Raw genomic sequence first — 15,838 nt, 5'->3', positions numbered from 1 at the left:
AATGGTGCAGAAATGACTGCACCAAATACTAATGTGTGCACATACCCCAGGGTTCCCATGACTAGTGTTTGTTGAGTTTTTGACACCGCAGAATTTCTGCACCAATTCAGTACCTTAGTTTATTTGCGCTTTTGCCTTGCATTTTTGTTACATGTGTTTTGATGCAGTTTTGACGTGTTTTTGTCTTAATAAAAGTTTGTTGAAATAAAGACAGCAGAGAAAACAGAATTTTGTCAAAAGCAAAGAATTCAACATCTAAAAATACACAAAAAACACATGTACAAATATAAAATAAAAATATAAAAGATAAAGCTAGATAGATGATAGAAATATTTTAGACAAAATAGATTGCTATCCTACAGATATATAATGTCACAACCCCCCTACATATTATACATTTGCACCATTTAGAGCCTTTCACGTGGCACTAAACAATGTTTTTAGTCTTGTTTAACCTAATAAATAAATAAATAATTTTAAAATATTACGTGGGATTCCCCCTATTTTTGATAATCAGTCAAGGTAAAGCAGAAAGCAGGGGGCTGATATTATCAGGCTGCGAAGGCCCATGGTTATTTGGCCCTTCCCAACCTAAAAATAGCAGCTTGCAGCCACTCCAGAATTTCTGCACCACATTAGATGCGCCAATTCTGGAGCTTTGCTTGACTCTTCTCGATTGCCCTGGTGCGGTGGCTATCAGAGTAATATATTTTTGGGGTTGATGTCAGCTTTGTAATGTCAGCTGTCATCAAGTCTAGGAGTTATTAATGAAGAGGCGTCAATCAATCACCCCCATTATTAACCCGATAAGTAAAAAGAAAAAACACACACAAATAGTTTATTTGAAAAAACCCCACTCTCCAACTCTTTCCCTGGTTGACCAATATATTTAAAATAAAAACCCAGGCAGGTCTGACGTAGTCCAGGGAATCTGACATAGTCCAGGGAATCCGATGTAGTGCACAACCTTGTACAAAAACGTGTTTTCCTGCAAAAAGATGCAGAAGTGGAGCTGCACAAAATACTTTACGTGTGCACATAGCCTAAATTGTAATAAAACACATATATACCCCCGGTTTTATCAGTAAAAAGTCAGCTCAGGGCACAAAAAATAAGCCTTCCCATAGTCCCAGATCCCCAAAAAATAAAAACATTACGGTCCTGGAAAATATCGCGAAATGTAAATTTATTTGTTTTTTACATATTTCTGAATTTTTTTTGACCATTTAAATGAAAAAAAAAAAATTATACATGTTTGGTATCTAAGAACTCGTACTGACCTGGGCAATCATGCTGCGAAGTCTGATTTACCATATGGTGAACATGGAAAGTAAAAAACCCCAAAACAATGCGGACTTGCACTTTGTTAGCAATTTCACCGAACTTGGAATTTTTTGTTACCATTTTCCACTACTTTATAAAATAAAAAAAAAAAAAGTAAAATTGAAGATGTCAGTCACGGGCAGCACGGTGGCTCAGTGGTTAGCACTGCAGTCTTGCAGCACTGGGGTCCTGGGTTCAAAACCCACCAAGGACATTATCTGCAAGGTGTTTGTATGTTCTCCCTGTGTTTGCGTGGGTTTCCTCTGGGTACTCCGGTTTCCTCCCACACTCCAAAGACATACAGATAGGGACTCTAGATTGTGAGCCCCAATGGGGACAGTGTTCCTGATGTATGTAAAGTGCTGTGGAATTAATAGCGCTATATAAAGAATAAAATTATAAATTAATAGTATTAAGGTCAACTTTTCTATCAAAAAACAAGGCCAAACATAGCTATATTGTCGAAAAAATAAAAAAACGTTATGGCTTTTGGAATAAGAAGGAGAGGAAAAGCAAAAAAACGTAAGGGGTTAACAAGGCCAGAAATGTTGGGAGATGAGGGGAACAGAAACTTGGGGTTGAGAAATGCGTGAAAATGTGGAACGCTTCACGATTATACGTGTCATCCTTGCGCAGGGGCCATGCTAATCTTCTCTGTATCGTTCCAATTTCAGCATATGTGCTGCCGAAGCGAGCACAAACTGCCATCCGACCTGGCCGCTATATATAGTCCTATAAAAGTAAATATTTTAACTTAGGGAGATTATGTTTTAAATGAGTTAATTCTGAAAGGTTTTAGGTAGCACTCTATGAATGTTGCAGTTAAAGTGTAAAAAATATAATCAGGGAAAAAATAGGTAATAATTTGTCACTAATTAATATGCAAATGAGATCTGCGCCGCCGCACAGGATCCTGGGAAAACATGGGGCCTATTTCCTACTGTACAACGGGCATTACTATTGTACAGGGCCACACGGGGGAATTACTAAGGTACATGGGGCATTACTACTGCACAGGGGGCATTCCAATTTTACAGGGGCTCACAAGAGGCATTACTACTGTACAGGAGGTATTAGTATTGTACAGAGGCTCCTCACAGGGGGCAACACTACTGTACGAGGGGGCATTATTTTTCTACATGGGGGTCACAGTTGGGCAATACTACTGTACAGGGGGGCATTATTACTGTACTGGAGCTCACAGGGGTAATTACTACTGCACAACGGAGCATTACTACTGTACATGGGGTCAAAGGTGGGCATTACTACTGATCTTGAGGGCATTGCTATTGTACAGGGGGCATTACTACTGTGCAGGGTGCATTACTACTGTGCAGGGTGCATTACTACTGTGCAGGGGGCAGAACTACTGATCTTGGGGGCATTGCTATTCTACAGGAGGCATTACTACTGTGCAGGGGGCATAACTCCTGTACAGGGGGCATTACTACTGTGCAGGGGGCATTACTACTGTACAGGGGGCATTACTACTGTACAGGGGGCATTACTACTGTACATGGGGTCATAAGTGGGCATTACTACTGATCATGGGGCATTACTACTGCACAAGGGGGCACTACTATTGTACAGGGGGCATTACTATTGTGAATGAGGGCATTACTGCTGTACATGGGGGCATTACTAGTGTACAGGAGCTCACAGAGAGCATTACTACTGTACAATGGGACATTACTGCTGTACAGGGGCATTATAATTGTACAGGGGCTCACAGAGGGCATTATTACTGCACAGGAGGCATTACTCATGTACTGGGGAACACAGGGGGCATTACTACTGTACATCAGGTCATTACTACTGTAGAGGGGCTCATTGATAAGCATTACGTTTGTACATGGGGCTACTAATACTATACAGTGGCTCACAGGGGACAGTCTCTTGTTTTTATTTCTCTCTGTTTATCTTTTTCAGGTTCCCATTTGTGGACTATGGCGGATTTCTTGGACTACGGCGGTCCTGCTATTTTTTTTTTTTGTTTGTTTTAATAAAGTAGTGAATGATGGAAAGTGTTTATTTTAATAAATCATTTTGTTAAATTGTGTATGTTGTCTTTTTTTTATTACTGGGTTATTAATGGGGGTGCCTGATAAACACCTCTCTATTACTATCCCCTGGGCTTGCTGCCAGCTTACATTACACAGCTGACATCAACCCCAGCTACCATTACTCCGATTGCCACTGCACCATGGCAATGAGGAAGAGCTGGGCAAAGCGTCAGAATTAGAGCATCTAGTGTGATGCTCCACTTCTGCAACAGCTGCAGGCTGCTAGTTTTAGGCTTGGACAAGCCAATAACCATGGACCTTCCCAGCCTATCAGCCCCTAGCTGTCTGCTTTTCCTTGGCTGGTTACCAAACATAGCAGGGAACCCAGTTTTTTAATCAACTAATTTATTTATTTATTTAACCCCGTCACTAGTACGCCATTGGTCGTGTCACTGCGGTTACCATGGGCTCCGGCAGATCTGATCAGCTGACGTGCGTGTGTTAACCCTTTAGATCACACTGTCAAACTCTGCTCCCGCCACCGTCAGTGGCCCCGTGATGCGATCACGGGGCACCGTTGTATTTCCATGACAGCTCGGGGTCAGATTATTACTCCTGATGCTGTCATGAATCACTTCCTGTGAGAGTCAACAGAATGCCAGCACTCTCAGGAGACCAGGATTTCTCCTGATCAGAGCGATGCTGCAGCATCGCTCTGAACAGGAAAAGCCATCGCAGTGTACAGTCATAAAGTCATCTAGGGCAACTAGTAAAATCAGTAAAAAATATTAAAGAAATAAATAATTATGTAAAATATGAAAAAATAAAAGCTAAAGCTCAAATCACCCCCCTTTTGCCTCATTAAAAGCAAAACAATTAAAAAACTAAAAAACAAAACAAAATTGAGACGCCCCTGAGGTAACCAGGTGTCACAAAACAAGGTAACATCACTGTAACAGCTCGGGTCCTACATAACTGTGCCAGTCAGTACACACACACCAGCACACCAGGACACATACACTCCAAAACCAGGGCGGGAGACTCCCATAGAACCAGGTGACAGGGCTGGGCACTGTGAGCTAACAGGCAGTCAACTGGGTAGGGAGAGATCAGACCTGGGGGAGGAGTGGATGGCCTGGGGAGTGTGGGTAGACAGTGGGAGGAGTCAGTTAGCTGGCTGAAGAGAGTGAAAGTAAGCAGTCGCAAGGAGGAGAATGAGTTGTCAGTAAAGGTGTCAAGACAGACAAAGGAATCTTGAGACACAGTGAAAGTAGCAAAGACCCCGCCAAGACCTGAGTAGAAACAGCAGCCACTCAGGGGAGAAAGTATCTGGAGAACGAGAGGTCAAGCTCCAGGGACAGTGGAATGCTGTGGGAGTGGAAATCCAGGGCTCCTAGTACTTTGCACGCACGGGGTGCAGATCCGAGAACAGACCGGGACTTCAAGCCGTCTATTAACTCTGCAAGGTGGGTGGGTTTCCAGGACTCATCTGCCACCATTAACATCCGAGGCATAATCAGCAAAGGGAGGACCAGGACATATTCCCTTAAATAGTCCAAACTGCCTGCGGCAGGACCCAGACACCAGGAGGACCTCCAAGTGCTCCGCGCCAGGGAGGACCCACACACACACACACACACACAAGTGCATCGGTGGGCGAGTGGCACCAGGTCAGCTGGCACAGGGACACAGGACTCGGGCACACTTGGGATCCAGCACGTCCCCAGGTTGCGAACCCAGCTGTAAGTAAAGCGACCAAACTGCACTCCCCTGTCTGGACTGAGGTATTTCACTGCACCTCCACATTAACCCCTACCTACCCCTGGGGAAAAGCCCTGCTCGCGTAGGGCTTTACCATCCACGCTGCCCCATCCATCACCCCCAGGGAAGAACGGCAGCGGAGGCCATGCCATCCCTGGCCGCGCACCGCGTGTGGCGTACTCGGACTATTTTTATTATTTTTCCCATTTTTTTTAAAAATTGATCGACGCGCCCCTGGATCTGGGACCCCTCGGGCCACGGATTGCCCGGATCCGAGCAGCTCGGCTGCCCCGGGGTGCGACAATACACATATTTGGTATTGCTGAGTTCAGAAATGCCTGGGCTATAAAAATATAAAAGCAATTAATCTGATTAGTACAAGGTGTAGCGAGAAAAAATATTCCAGATGACAAAATGATGGTTTTTGGTCATTGCAACATGGCCCTAAAATGAAATAACAGGCGATCAAATCATCATATACAAATATGGTATAATTAAAAACATCAGCTCAAAACGCAAAAAAAAAAGCCGTCACTGAGCCCCAGATCCCGAACAATGAGAATGCTACAGGTCTCCGAACATGGCGACAAGGCGCTATTCTTTTTTTGGACAAACTTCTGCTTTTTCTTCACCCTTTAGATAAAAGTAAAAGTATACATGTTTTGTATCTACGAACTCGCACCGGCCTGAGGCATCATAATGCCGGGTCACTTTTACCAAATTGTAAACATGGTGGCAAAAAAAAATCCTACATTGTGGAATTTCACTTTTAAATTACAATTTCTCCACTTTTGGATTTTTTTCCCCCATTTTCCAGTACATTATATGGAAAAAATGAGTGATGTCATTCAAAAGTACAACACACGGCCCTCACGTGGAAAAATCAATACGTTAGGGCTTTTGGAAGAAGAGGACGAAAACCGAAAAGGAAATAAAGTAAAATGGCCATGGCTTGAAGGGGTTAACAAGGCCAGAAATGTTCTTACCTCAAAAATTGACAAAAAAAAGTACATTTGGGTTAATAAATGCGTCAAAATATGGAACGCTTCACGAATTTGCGTGTCATCCTTGCGCAGGGGCCATGCTGATATTCTTTGTATCGTACCAGGTTTAGTATATGTGCTGCCAAAGCAAGCTCAAACTGATATTGGACCTGACCGCTATATATAGGCCTAAAAAAATGGGATATTTTAACTTATGGATATCATTTTATTTATTTTTTTTAATTTATTTATTTTTTTTACAGTAAATTCTGAAAGATTTTAGGTAATATCCTATTAATGAAGAAATCAAACTGTAAAAAAGCTAATTAGGGAAAAAATAAGAGATATTGTGCAATAATTCAATATGCAAATTAGATCCACACTGCAGAGCATGCTGGGAGGAAGTGAGGGGGCAGCTTTTGCCTGTGATAGATGTTGTAGTATAAGGCTGCTTTCACACCTCCGGTTTTTCCTGTGCGGCACTATCCGGCACTTTGCAGGAAAATCGCAACCGTTTTTTTTTGCTGCCGGTCGCGTTTTTTCTGCATATACTTTAATTAGTGCCGCATTGTGCCACAAGGCCTTGCGTTCCATCCGGTTTTTGCCGCATGCGGCAGATTTAGCCGATGCGGCGGCCGGATGGAAAGTTGCCTGGCACGTTTTTTCGTGCGGCAAAAAAAAACGCATCGCCCCGCATTCGGCCGATGCGGCACATTTTTCAATGCATGCCTATGGCGGCCGGATAAGGCGCGATGCGGCAATAACCGCATCCGGCCGCCGCATGCGGTTTTTGCCACTGCGCATGCTCAGTAGCATGCCGCAAGCGGCAAAAACCGGACTGGCCGCAAAGGAAAAACTTATGCAAAGGATGCGGTGTTTTCACCGCATCCGTTGCATAGCTTGCACAGCCGGATTGAGCCGCAGAGCTCAAGCCGGATGTGTGAAAGCAGCCTAAGTGGGAAACAAAGAGGGACATTACTACTGTGTTGAGGGATGGAAGGGGACATTACATTTGTATAGGGGCACAGAGAGGTAATTTTTACTTTGTAGGAGCACAAAGGACAAACAACACCAATGAATGTGGCTGAAAAAAAGGGCCATTATTATTGTGTGGGTAAACATTCGGGGACATTACAACAGTTTCGGGGACTAAAGGGGGCACATAGGGTGTAGTATAATTGTACAGCCCTAAGAGAAGAACTATTATTGTGTAGGACACACACAGGGCATTTTTACTGTGTAAGAACACAAAGGCGAAACAATTCCAAGTTGACTGTGTTCAAAAATGGACATTGCTATTGTGTAGGAACACGAAAAGGGGCACGAGTACATTTTGGGGGACATAGAAGGTATACAACTGCATATAAGTGACGTTCCTGACAATACCATTCATCAGAATTGTCGGGTTTCGCTGTGCGTGGCAAGAGGTCGGGGGCGGCTGCTTCTCAAATTCTATGGAGTCTCGTTCTGAGCCTCGTTCTGAGCCTTATTCTGAGCCTCCATAGTCTTTTATTGTGGAGAAACGTCCTGGGAAGCACTGGACTACGTCAGACTTTGGTGGGAACTTTGCATTTTAATAAATTGGTGAACAAAGGACTGTGTCTTCTCAAACTCTATGGAGCCTTGTTCTGAGCCTCCATAGTCTTTGATCATTGTGCAACGTCTTGGTAAGAGCCGGACTACGTTGGACCTGCGTGGGAACTTTGCTTTTTAATAAATTGGTGAACTAGTGACTGTGTCTTGTTTTTATTTCTCTATGTTTATGTTTTCAGGCTTCCATTTGTGGAATATGGCAGATTCCTTGGACTACGGTGGTCCTGCTGTTTTTTTTTTTCTTTAGTAAAGTATTGAATGATGGAAAGTGTTTATTTTAATAAAGTATTTTTTTTTTTTTAAATTCTTTATTTAACAATAAACATGGAATCACACCAATCTGAGTCAATTACGATACAATTCCCAACCAGTACATGACAATGTATAACAGAGTAGCAGCGACACGAGAAAATTTACAACAATGAGACCTTTCCATGTTTACCAAAAGTTTTATATAACGGGAATATCAGTTTAAGAAGAGAAGAAAATAAAAACAAAAAAGAGGAAAAGCAAGGCGAGAGAGAAAAAAAAAAAAAAAAAAAAAAAAAAAAGGAGTCAGACAAGAAAGGTTTAGCGAGAAATGGGAGGGAAAGGGGGAACATAGGGGGAACGAGGTAGGGAAGGGGAATACACTGGGACACGAACAAACACAAAGCAGGGATCCACCCTCTCAGAGCAACTTCTTCCCACGGCGTCCACGGGTCCCCCCTTCAATCTGGGGGGATCCATGTGCCGTATTCGTTAGAGTATTTAAACTCGATCCATGGGAACCAAGTCTTGTAAAAAGCCTCATGTCTATCGTGGACAGACGCTGTCAGGTCCTCCATATACAGTAGTTCGTTTACCCTACTTGCCCACATCGATAATGTCGGCGGGGAGGGGGATCTCCATCTCAGAGGAATGCACGTCCTAGCGGCCATCACCAGAAAGCTTAACAGAGACCCTTTGTACGCACGGACAGAGGACTCAGATAGTTGGAGCAGGAAGAGTTCCGGGCCCAGGGTCTGCGTGTATCCAGTCACATGCCTGATCACTCCCCGTACCCCCTCCCAAAACTGCTGTAGCCCCGGGCATTCCCAGAAAGTGTGTAGGAAGCTTCCCTCCCCTGTGCCACATCTCCAACACCCCGGATCTACCGCGGGGAACATCCTGTGAAGTTTTGTTGGGACCCTATACCATCTGGAAATGCATTTATAATTGGCTTCTTGAAGTTTTGAACTGATGGAAGCTTTGTGAGTAATGGACAGAACCTTGTTCCTCTGCGTGGCCGAAAGTGTAAGGCCCAGGTCAGATTCCCACTGCAGGAGGAATCTAGGAGGTGACAGATCCGAGGAGTTGACCAGCATGGAGTGTGAGATGGAGAGTGAGTGTCTAAGGGTCCCCCCCTCCATACATAGCTTCTCGAAATCCGTAAGGGGTCTATCAAACTGACTGTAGTCCGGTAGAGAGCACAGAAAATGTCGAAGCTGCATGGAACGCCACGGGCCCAGCGGTCCGGGAACCCGGAAATTCCGGAGTTCCTCGGCCGTTGGCCAGTGCCCCTCGACCCCAATTTGGCAAGCCCGAAATCTATTTCTGGAGATCCATAGGCGAAACACCGGATCAGAAAGACCCGGGGAGAAATCTGGGTTGCCAACGATCGGGGAAAGGGGGGAGGGTAAAGGAATCAGAGATCTCCGGACCCCCTCCTGTGAGCAGCAGGAAAGCGTAGCACCAATCGTGGGGTGAGTCCCAAGTCCTGTACTAAGTGGGGAATTCACCCATGGGAGCGCCGCTAATGGAATATCAGTGAAGCTCTGCTCCACCGACACCCAGGGTTTGGCCTTGGAGTGCCTACACCAGTCCACCACTCTGGCTAAATGTGTGGCTACATAGTAAGATTTGAGATCCGGGAGGCCCAGCCCACCCCGGATTCTAGGTCTGCACAACAGCGACCGTGCCAACCTTGCCGGCTTGTTTGCCCACAGAAACTTCGTTTGCATAGACGAAACTTCTCTAAAGAAAGACTTGGGTATCCCAATTGGCAGGGTCTGAAGGAGATACAGCAATCTTGGGAAGATATTCATCTTCAGAATCGCTGACCGTCCAAACCATGTGAACGTGCCCCTTGACCAGGCTTTACAATCTTTTTTTATGCTTTGGAGAAGAGGGGTAAAGTTCAACTTGAATAAGGAGCTCACATCTGCTGACAATTTGAGTCCCAGATATCGCATATACTGCGGGGCCCATTGAAAGTCAAAGGCTCCCCGCAGCTGCGAGACTACTCCCATGGGGAGGTTAACGCTCAGTGCCTCCGATTTAGACAAGTTGATCTTGAAGTTCGAGAGTGTGGAGTATCGTTTAAATTCCTGCATTAGCGCAGGGACCGATGTGATTGGGTCTGTGATGAAAAATAATAGGTCGTCTGCAAAGGCTGCTATTTTATGGGTCACGCTACCTATCTTGGGGCCTTTGATGCTTGAGTTTGTCCGAATATGTCGCAGCAGGGGTTCTAGTGTGAGTATGAAGATTAATGGGGAGAGAGGACAGCCCTGCCGCGTGCCATTGGCTATTGGGAATCTATCTGACAGCACCCCGTTAACCCGTATGCAGGCCGACGGTGAATTATAGAGAGATCCTATCCATCTGAGCATGTTGCCCCCCAGTCCCAGAGAGGTAAGGACCCCGTTCAAAAACATCCAGCCGACCCGGTCGAACGCCTTTTCGGCATCTGTGGACAACAGCATAAGCGAACCACCCCCCGACCTAGCCCTGTGGATCAAGTTGATGGCCCTCGTGGTGTTATCTCTAGCCTCCCTGCCCAACATGAAACCCGCCTGATCTGCATGGACTATATCCCCTAACAGAGGGGACAGCCGTTCAGCTAGGATCTTAGCAAACAACTTTAAGTCCACGTTGAGCAGGGAGATCGGACGATAGTTGGCACAACAGGTGGGGTCCCTCCCCTCCTTGGGAATGACCACGATGTTAGCCGCAAGGGAGTCTCTAGGTAATGGAGAGGATGTGCACGCTGAGATGTTATTGAATGCTGCCAAAAAATGAGGAGATAGAATAGGGCTTAACCTCTTGTAGTAAGACAGCGGAAGGCCATCCGGACCCGGTGCCTTACCCGCGGGGGATGCTTTGAGGACCGAAGCGAATTCCGTTTCTGTAATCGGAGCCTCCAGTATCTCTATGTCGTCTGGTCTAATCCTCGGGAGGCCTGAGGATCTTATGTATTCCTGGATGCGATCCCTAGCTATCTTACTATCGTCCTCCGTCCGGGTGTCATCAATGGAGTACAGGGCAATGTAGTAGTCCCTAAATGCTGAAGCTATGTCAACCGGAAGTGAGGCCCTCCCCCCTGATTGCTTCTGTATATGGGGGACATATCCCCTCAGCCTCTGGGTCCGCAATGCCCTGGCCAAGGTCCTACTGTTTTTGTTACCGAATTCGTAAAAATGCCTCCGGCAGCGCGCTAGCGAGGCCTTGGCTTTATTAGAGAGTAGCGATTTCAGCTTTTCTCTTTTTTGAATGAGAAGGGTTTTGGCACCGTCGTCTAACCGGTCTTTGTGGATCCTCTCCAGGGCGTGAATGTCGACTAGTAAAGATTCCATCTCCGCATTCCTCTCCCGCTTCATACGGGCTCCATGTTTTATAAACAGTCCTCTGACTACGCATTTGTGAGCTTCCCACGTTACGGCGGGTGTGGTATCACCCAATAAAGTATTTTTTACGTGTGGATTTTTTTTTATTACTGGGGACGTAATGGCGATGTCCGATAGATACTTTTCCATTACTAATCCCTGGGCTTGATGCCAGCTAACACTACACAGGTGCCATTAACCCCAACTACCATTACCCTGATTTCCACCACGCCAGGGAAGAACCATGCAAAGCGCTAGAATTGGCGCATCTAATGTGATGCGCCTCTTCTGGGGTGGTGGAGTGCTGCTATTTTTCGTCTGGGAAGACCCATGGTTATTGGCCTGTACCGCACCAGGGTAATCAGGAAGAGCTGAGGCAAAGAGCCAGAACTGGTGCATCTAACGTGATGTGCCACTTCTAGGGTGGCTGCGGGCTGTTACTTTTAGTCTAAGAAGGAGCCAATAATCATGGGCCTTTCCAGCCTCATAATAACAGCCTCCAGCTGTCTGCTTTGCCCTTGCTGGTTATGAAAAATAAGGGGCACCCCACGCTGTTTTTTCCCCCCATTTATTTATTTAATCATAAAAAGTTGTCCAATAAGCTCCACAGGTTACAATTTTATTATTATACTAGCTGTACTACCCGGCTTCACCCGTGTTAATAACTGCTGTTAACAAAATAGAATGCATTAACAAAAATGTATTCTGCAAACACAAACAACAAAACAAATAGATAGAAATGTAATTATTAAAAGGCAAAAACTAAGCTAATAGAAGCATTTCAGAACATATATTTCAACACCACAGATATTCCACACAGATTTAACTAAATTAGCTAAGTAATGTGCTCCATCTGTCTCTTTCCAGATCTGTCTCTTTCCCCGTCTGTCTCTTTCCCGTCTGTCTCTGTCTGTCTCTTTCCAGGTCTGTCTCTTTCCAGGTCTGCCTCTTTCCAGGTCTGCCTCTTTCCAGGTCTGCCTCTTTCCTCGCTGCCTGTCTCTGTCTCTTTCTTTGTCTGTCTCTATCTCTCTGCTTCTTTCCCCATCTGTCTCTTTCCAGGTCTGTCTCTTTCCCAGGTCTGTCTCTTTCCCAGGTCTGTCTCTTACCCCGTCTGTCTCGCCGTCTCTTTGTCTGTGTCTTTTCCTGTCTGTCTCTTTCCCTGTCTGCCTGTCTTTGTCTGTCTCTATTTCTCTGTCTCTTTCCCCATCTGTCTCTATCAAGGTCTGTGTCTTTCTCCATCTATCTTTGTCCGTCTCTCTGGCTGTCTTCTCCTTCCCTGTCTTCCTGTCTCTGTACCTGTCTGCATATCTGCCTGTCTCTTTCCAGGTCTGTCTCTTTCCAGGTCTGTCTCTTTCCAGGTCTTTCTCTCCTTTTCCCCGTCTGTCTCTGTCTGTCTCTTTCACCGTTTGTCTCTGTCTGTCTCTTTCCCTGTCTGTGTCTATCTCTCTATCTCTTTCCCTGTCTGTATCTGTCTGATTCTCTCTCTGTCTGTCTCTCTCTATCCATCTCCCCACTGACATCTTATTATCTCACATATACGCTTCTTATACTATGAATGTCTTTTGTTCCTGTAGCAACCACTCAAAGCTGCTACTAATAACCTGAAGTTCCAGGCTCCATTTACTTTAATGAAGGCATGTTTTTCAGAGAGTAACTGTAAAGCGCGGGGTTAGATTTTCCTGTCAAAACATAGTCTACGACGTTCCCTGGGTCACATGAGGTGTCTGTGCAAAATTTTATGAATGTAAATGCGACGGTGCGGATACACTTTTCGTTTCACTTTTTCCCCATTATGTAGATAAGGGCAAAATTGATTGGTAAATTGGAACGCGCGGGGTTAAAATTTCGCCTCACAACATAGCCTATGACGCTCTCGGGGTCCAGACGTGTGAGTGTTCAAAATTTTATGACTGTAGCTGCGACGGTGCAGATGCCAATCCCGGACATACACACACACACAAACACACATTCAGCTTTATATATTAGATGTCTGGAGGTTGTGCAATTATATGTTTATTTGTCCGTGTACTGTCTTTTCTATATCTATTATCTATCTCGATAGCAATTGCTGTCCAAAAACACCATAAAAACGTATCGGAAACGGGGGTTTTTTCTGCTGCGTTTTTCCTGCCAAGAGATGCAGAAATGGTGCAGAAATGACTGCACCAAATACTAATGTGTGCACATACCCCAGGGTTCCCATGACTAGTGTTTGTTGAGTTTTTGACACCGCAGAATTTCTGCACCAATTCAGTACCTTAGTTTATTTGCGCTTTTGCCTTGCATTTTTGTTACATGTGTTTTGATGCAGTTTTGACGTGTTTTTGTCTTAATAAAAGTTTGTTGAAATAAAGACAGCAGAGAAAACAGAATTTTGTCAAAAGCAAAGAATTCAACATCTAAAAATACACAAAAAACACATGTACAAATATAAAATAAAAATATAAAAGATAAAGCTAGATAGATGATAGAAATATTTTAGACAAAATAGATTGCTATCCTACAGATATATAATGTCACAACCCCCCTACATATTATACATTTGCACCATTTAGAGCCTTTCACGTGGCACTAAACAATGTTTTTAGTCTTGTTTAACCTAATAAATAAATAAATAATTTTAAAATATTACGTGGGATTCCCCCTATTTTTGATAATCAGTCAAGGTAAAGCAGAAAGCAGGGGGCTGATATTATCAGGCTGCGAAGGCCCATGGTTATTTGGCCCTTCCCAACCTAAAAATAGCAGCTTGCAGCCACTCCAGAATTTCTGCACCACATTAGATGCGCCAATTCTGGAGCTTTGCTTGACTCTTCTCGATTGCCCTGGTGCGGTGGCTATCAGAGTAATATATTTTTGGGGTTGATGTCAGCTTTGTAATGTCAGCTGTCATCAAGTCTAGGAGTTATTAATGAAGAGGCGTCAATCAATCACCCCCATTATTAACCCGATAAGTAAAAAGAAAAAACACACACAAATAGTTTATTTGAAAAAACCCCACTCTCCAACTCTTTCCCTGGTTGACCAATATATTTAAAATAAAAACCCAGGCAGGTCTGACGTAGTCCAGGGAATCTGACATAGTCCAGGGAATCCGATGTAGTGCACAACCTTGTACAAAAACGTGTTTTCCTGCAAAAAGATGCAGAAGTGGAGCTGCACAAAATACTTTACGTGTGCACATAGCCTAAATTGTAATAAAACACATATATACCCCCGGTTTTATCAGTAAAAAGTCAGCTCAGGGCACAAAAAATAAGCCTTCCCATAGTCCCAGATCCCCAAAAAATAAAAACATTACGGTCCTGGAAAATATCGCGAAATGTAAATTTATTTGTTTTTTACATATTTCTGAATTTTTTTTGACCATTTAAATGAAAAAAAAAAAATTATACATGTTTGGTATCTAAGAACTTGTACTAACCTGGGCAATCATGCTGCGAAGTCTGATTTACCATATGGTGAACATGGAAAGTAAAAAACCCCAAAACAATGCGGACTTGCACTTTGTTAGCAATTTCACCGAACTTGGAATTTTTTGTTACCATTTTCCACTACTTTATAAAATAAAAAAAAAAAAAGTAAAATTGAAGATGTCAGTCACGGGCAGCACGGTGGCTCAGTGGTTAGCACTGCAGTCTTGCAGCACTGGGGTCCTGGGTTCAAAACCCACCAAGGACATTATCTGCAAGGTGTTTGTATGTTCTCCCTGTGTTTGCGTGGGTTTCCTCTGGGTACTCCGGTTTCCTCCCACACTCCAAAGACATACAGATAGGGACTCTAGATTGTGAGCCCCAATGGGGACAGTGTTCCTGATGTATGTAAAGTGCTGTGGAATTAATAGCGCTATATAAAGAATAAAATTATAAATTAATAGTATTAAGGTCAACTTTTCTATCAAAAAACAAGGCCAAACATAGCTATATTGTCGAAAAAATAAAAAAACGTTATGGCTTTTGGAATAAGAAGGAGAGGAAAAGCGAAAAAACGTAAGGGGTTAACAAGGCCAGAAATGTTGGGAGATGAGGGTAACAAAAACTTGGGGTTGAGAAATGCGTGAAAATGTGGAACGCTTCACGATTATACGTGTCATCCTTGCGCAGGGGCCATGCTAATCTTCTCTGTATCGTTCCAATTTCAGCATATGTGCTGCCGAAGCGAGCACAAACTGCCATCCGACCTGGCCGCTATATATAGTCCTATAAAAGTAAATATTTTAACTTAGGGATATTATTTTTAAAATCAGTTAATTCTGAAAGGTTTTAGGTAGCACTCTATGAATGTTGCAGTTAAAGTGTAATAAATTTAATCAGGGAAAAAATAGGTAATAATTTGTCACTAATTAATATGCAAATGAGATCCGCGCCGCCGCACAGGATCCTGGGAGAACATGGGGCCTATTTCCTACTGTACAACGGGCATTACTATTGTACAGGGCCACACGGGGGAATTACTAAGGTACATGGGGCATTACTACTGCACAGGGGGCATTCCAATTTTACAGGGGCTCACAAGAGGCATTACTACTGTACAGGAGGTATTAGTATTG

The 15,838-nt window shown here is 44.1% G+C and overlaps 3 non-coding genes across 3 annotated transcripts; all 3 read right to left on the bottom strand.

Annotated features, from left to right (window-relative positions):
* Positions 1-1,914: 1,914 nt before the first annotated feature.
* On the bottom strand, positions 1,915-2,021 carry LOC142313541 (U6 spliceosomal RNA). The gene has a single exon (XR_012754535.1). It is a non-coding gene; the product is annotated as a U6 spliceosomal RNA (small nuclear RNA).
* Positions 2,022-6,118: 4,097 nt separating this feature from the next.
* Positions 6,119-6,221, bottom strand: LOC142313571 (U6 spliceosomal RNA). Its single transcript, XR_012754564.1, has one exon. It is a non-coding gene; the product is annotated as a U6 spliceosomal RNA (small nuclear RNA).
* A 9,126-nt stretch (positions 6,222-15,347) lies between these two features.
* On the bottom strand, positions 15,348-15,454 carry LOC142313539 (U6 spliceosomal RNA). Its single transcript, XR_012754533.1, has one exon. It is a non-coding gene; the product is annotated as a U6 spliceosomal RNA (small nuclear RNA).
* Between the last annotated feature and the right edge of the window lie 384 nt (positions 15,455-15,838).

The sequence above is a fragment of the Anomaloglossus baeobatrachus genome, chromosome 5, assembly GCF_048569485.1.
Source record: "Anomaloglossus baeobatrachus isolate aAnoBae1 chromosome 5, aAnoBae1.hap1, whole genome shotgun sequence".
Lineage (NCBI taxonomy): Eukaryota > Metazoa > Chordata > Amphibia > Anura > Aromobatidae > Anomaloglossus > Anomaloglossus baeobatrachus.
This window is presented reverse-complemented; position numbering and strand designations above follow the sequence as displayed.